The 4323-nt window shown below is 44.7% G+C and overlaps 1 pseudogene; it reads left to right on the top strand.

Annotated features, from left to right (window-relative positions):
• Positions 1-1474: 1474 nt before the first annotated feature.
• Positions 1475-2418, top strand: LOC106734974 (40S ribosomal protein S4, X isoform-like; annotated as a pseudogene).
• The last annotated feature ends 1905 nt before the right edge of the window (positions 2419-4323 follow it).

Below are 4323 nucleotides of genomic sequence, written 5' to 3'. Positions count from 1 at the left end.
GATCCAAAGAAACAGGGAAGCCTGTGTATTTTATGCATAGGTTTGGTAAACATGGTAAAGAGGAGATTGTCATGAGAAGAACGATCGGATAAAGGGGCTATGGCCGGCCCAACGGTAATTAACTGGGGCGGGGGTGGCAGAGCAAAGCCTGTTCAGATTCTTCTCTGTGTCTCTGTGTCTTCAGAGATAAAGCTATTCCTTTCTTATGGGTACCTGTGGGAAGTGGGTTTGGGGTAGTGAGAATTTAGGTTTACACACCATCTTAGTAAGTGGAGAGGAAGGGGAGAAAAGCATTTATGGGAAAACAAATGGCTTTTTGGAGAGATAAATGGGTTTTTAGAATATAGTCAAAGAGAAATATCTTGTCTTCCATCCATCCTAGGTCATTGGCAGGTTTTAAACAGGAAAGCATACAGGATGGCCCCGTAGCCCAGTGGTTAAGTGCTATGCATTGGGAGCTGGATCCCACATGACTGACTTTGGTTCGAATCCTGGCCTTAGTGGCTTAAAAGGAGACATTGTGCTTGTGTGCATGGATACCCCAAATCCTGACAGGAAGGAGAAGTGGTGTGAACATACCCCACTGCTGAGTACTTTCTGTCTCTCTGGCAAACCGCCAGGTCCAGGACTCAAACCGCAGTCGACTACATGGGAGTTCAGCAACATAGCCATTACACTAACCCCAAATCCCAAAAGGATGAAGTGAAAAAGAAGGGATTGTGGCATGACCACACCCCTTTGGGGAGTACTTTCTCTTTCTTGTTCTTTCTTGTCTCTGATGAGGCACAAACCTTCCGGCAATAAAAAAAGAAAAATAACAATCAGTATACCAGCTCTGAGGTTCTGAGTGGGTCCCTACACTGCTATGAATGTGGGTGTGTAAATGTCTATTTGAGTTCCTGATTTCACTTACTTCTTTTGGGTAAATACCCAGAAGTGGAATTGCTGTATCATATGGTAATTCTTTGTTTAATTTTTTAAAAGAATTATTTTATTTAACATTATTTATTTATTTATTCATTTATTTTAATTTGACCGGAGAGAGACACAGAGAAAGAGAGGAAAGTGAGAAAGGAAGCCATCATGTCCAGGACTCAAACTGTGAGTGAGCATGTGGGAGTGTCCAGTGTCTTAACCACCACGCCACCTGCTATCCCCCTGTTGTTTAATTTTAAAAAGAATTAACAGCTCTTTTGGTTCCTAGTGCAGCCATGGCTTGTGGCCCTGAAAAGCATCTGTAGCGGGTAGCAGCTCCAAAGCACTGGATGCTGGATAAATTGACCAGTGTGTTTGCCCCTGGTCCATCCGCTGGTCCCCACAAGCTGAAGGGATGTCTTCCGCTCATCATTTTCCTCAGGAACAGACTTAAGTATGCTTTGGCAGGAGATGAAGTAAAGAAGGTCTGCAGGCAGTGGTTCATTAAGGTTGCTGGCTGTGGAGGGCGACAATGCCCTACCGCGGACCGCGCCACTAGATGGCGCCGAGCGGAACTCTCTTACTCGCGTAAAGAGTAAGCAGATTCCTAGAAGTTCCTTACCCGGAACGCGTGCACTTGGAGTCTAGCCAATAACAAGTCGCATGATCAGCACGGGACTCTCACATATGGCCCATATGATAGGCTATATGCACTTCCGTACACGTGTACACAACACTGATTGGCCACTTTACTCCTTTTATTCTGGCCCCGTCTCGGGGCGCGGGGCAGCGGACAACTGACTACCTCAGGGGAAAATAAAGGGACGAGAGGAAGAAACCGCTTTGTGTGTGTCCTTTGTTCGCGGCAGCGTCACGGGCAGCGACAGCTGGCAAAGTCCGTACTGACATAACCGACCCTGTTGGTTTTATGGATGTCACCAGCATTGACAAGACTGGAGAGAATTTCCGTCTGATCTGTGACACCAAGGGTCATTTCGCCATCCATCGTGTTACACCTGAGGAGGCCAAGTACAAGTTGTGCAAAGTGAGGAAAATCTTTGAGGGCACAAAGGGAACCCCTCACCTGGTGACCCATGATGCTCATACCACCCGCTACCCAGAAAGGTGAACGACACATTCAGACTGATTTGAAGACGGGCAAGATTACTGAGTCCATCAAGTTCGACACTGGTAACCTGTGTCTGGTGACTGGAGGTGCTAACTTGGGAAGAGTTGGTGCGATCACCAGCAGAGAGAGACATCCTGGCTCTTTCGATGTGGGTCCTGTGAAAGATGCCAGTGGCAACAGCCTTGCCACTCCTCTCCAACATTTTTGTCAACAAGTCATGGATTTCTCTTCCCCGGGGAAAGGGTATCTGCCTTACCATTGCTGAAGAGAGAGACAAGAGACTGGCGGCCAAACAGCAGTGGGTGAAATGGTCTCTAGATTTTGTGTTGGAGAGGTCTTCATACTTAAGTAAAGATGATATAGGGGACCATTAGTTAGCGTAGTGGCTATATCGCTGGACTCCCATGCAGTCAACCGCGGTTCACGTCCCGGACCCGGTGGCTTAGAACTCACGCTGGGCACGTGTGCGTGCGTGCCCAAGATCCCGAGAGGAGAACGGAGGAGAAGGGATTGCGGCGTGGCCATCCCCCCTGGGGGGTGATTTCTCGCTTTCTGTCTCTCTGTCTCTTTCTGTCTTTCTGGTGAGTGCATGAGCCCTATAGCAAAAACCTCTCCAAAAAAAAAAAAAAAAGTGATATAGCATAAAAAAAAAAGAATTTCCATATAAATTACCATAGTGGCCACACCATTTTACGTTGCCACCAGCAATGCACAAGGGTCCCAATCTCTTCATACCCTTCTCTTTATTCGATAATAGCCATCCTAATAGGTGAGAGCAATATCTCATTGTGGTTTTGATTTGCATTTCCCTAATGATTAATGATGCCAGATGGCTTTTTGTGTGATTATTGGCCATTTATATATCTTTTTTTATTTCCTTAAGAATTATTCTTATGTCCTGGCGGTTAAAGTCACTGGATTCCCACATAGCTGACTGCGATTCAAGTCCCAGATCTGGTAGCTTGCCTTCTTGCTTTTCCTTTCTCTCTCTATGTCTCTCTCTGGTCAAATAAAAAAATAATAATAACAAATGGAATTAAATAAATAAATAATTCTTAAAAATAAGTATCCTTATTAGAGCAGCAGATGGTGTGGTGGTTAGGCACTGGACTGCCACATGGGTGACCATGATTCAAAGCCCAGACCTGATAGTTTGCTTTCTCACTTTCCCTCTTTCTGTGGTCAAATTAAATAACAATAACAATAATAATTGATAAAATTTAATGAATATATATCTATATATATATATATATATTTTTTTTTTTAGAGAGAGAGCTATTTTTGCTATAGGGCACGTGCGCTTGCCAGAGAGAGAGAGACAGAGAGACAGAAAGCGAGAAATCACCCCCTAGGGGGATGGCCATGCCGTCCCTTCTCCTCCTTTCTTCTCTCGGGATCTTGGGCACGCATGCACATGTGCCCAGCGTGAGTTTAAGTCACCGGGTCCGGGACTTAAACCACGGTCGACTACGTGGGAGTCCAGTGACATAACCATTACGCCAACTGCTGGTCCCAATCCCTTCTCTTTCATTCTCCTTTCATTCTCCTCTTGGGATTTGGGGCACGCACGCACGCACACGTACCCAGCATGAGTTTTAAGCCACTGGATCTGAGACGTAACCTGCAGCCAACTACATGGGAATCCAGTGATAGAACCATTATGCCATCTGCTTGGTTCCAGCAATAAATATAGTTTTTAAATAATTATTTTGAAAGAATTATTTATTTGTCATCATTATTTTTCAATTTCGACCAGAGAGAGACAGAGAGAGAGAGAAAGCAAGCTGTCAGGACTGGGACTCTCGTTGGCCATTTGGGAGTCCAGCACCTTTAACCACCATGCCACCTGCTGGCCCCAAAAGAATTAATTTAATTTCTTCTTCTTATTATTATTATTTTACCAGAGACAGATAGAGAGAGAGAAAGTGAGAAAGCAAGTCACCAGGTCAGGGACCGTAACTAGAGTTGCCCATGTATAAATCTAGCACCCTAACCACCACACCACCTGCCAACCCCTATATATCTTCTTTGGAGAAATATATTCTAGATTTAATATTAAATGTGAATTTATACAGTGGCCTATGTGGACAATCTTTGAAAGTTCATGAAAGGGGCCAGAAGATGGCCTGGTGGTTAAGGTGCTGAACTTCCACATGGCTTACTGTGGTTTGAGTCCTGGATCTGGCAGCTTGTTTTATCATGTTCTCTCTCTCTCTCTCAAGCACACAAGCTCTATAGCATATTTTTAAAAATAGAAATAATTAGGGAACAGCAGATGG

The sequence above is a fragment of the Tupaia chinensis genome, unplaced genomic scaffold (assembly GCF_000334495.1).
Source record: "Tupaia chinensis unplaced genomic scaffold, TupChi_1.0 Scaffold000270_2, whole genome shotgun sequence".
Classification (NCBI taxonomy): Eukaryota; Metazoa; Chordata; class Mammalia; order Scandentia; family Tupaiidae; genus Tupaia; species Tupaia belangeri.
This window is presented reverse-complemented; position numbering and strand designations above follow the sequence as displayed.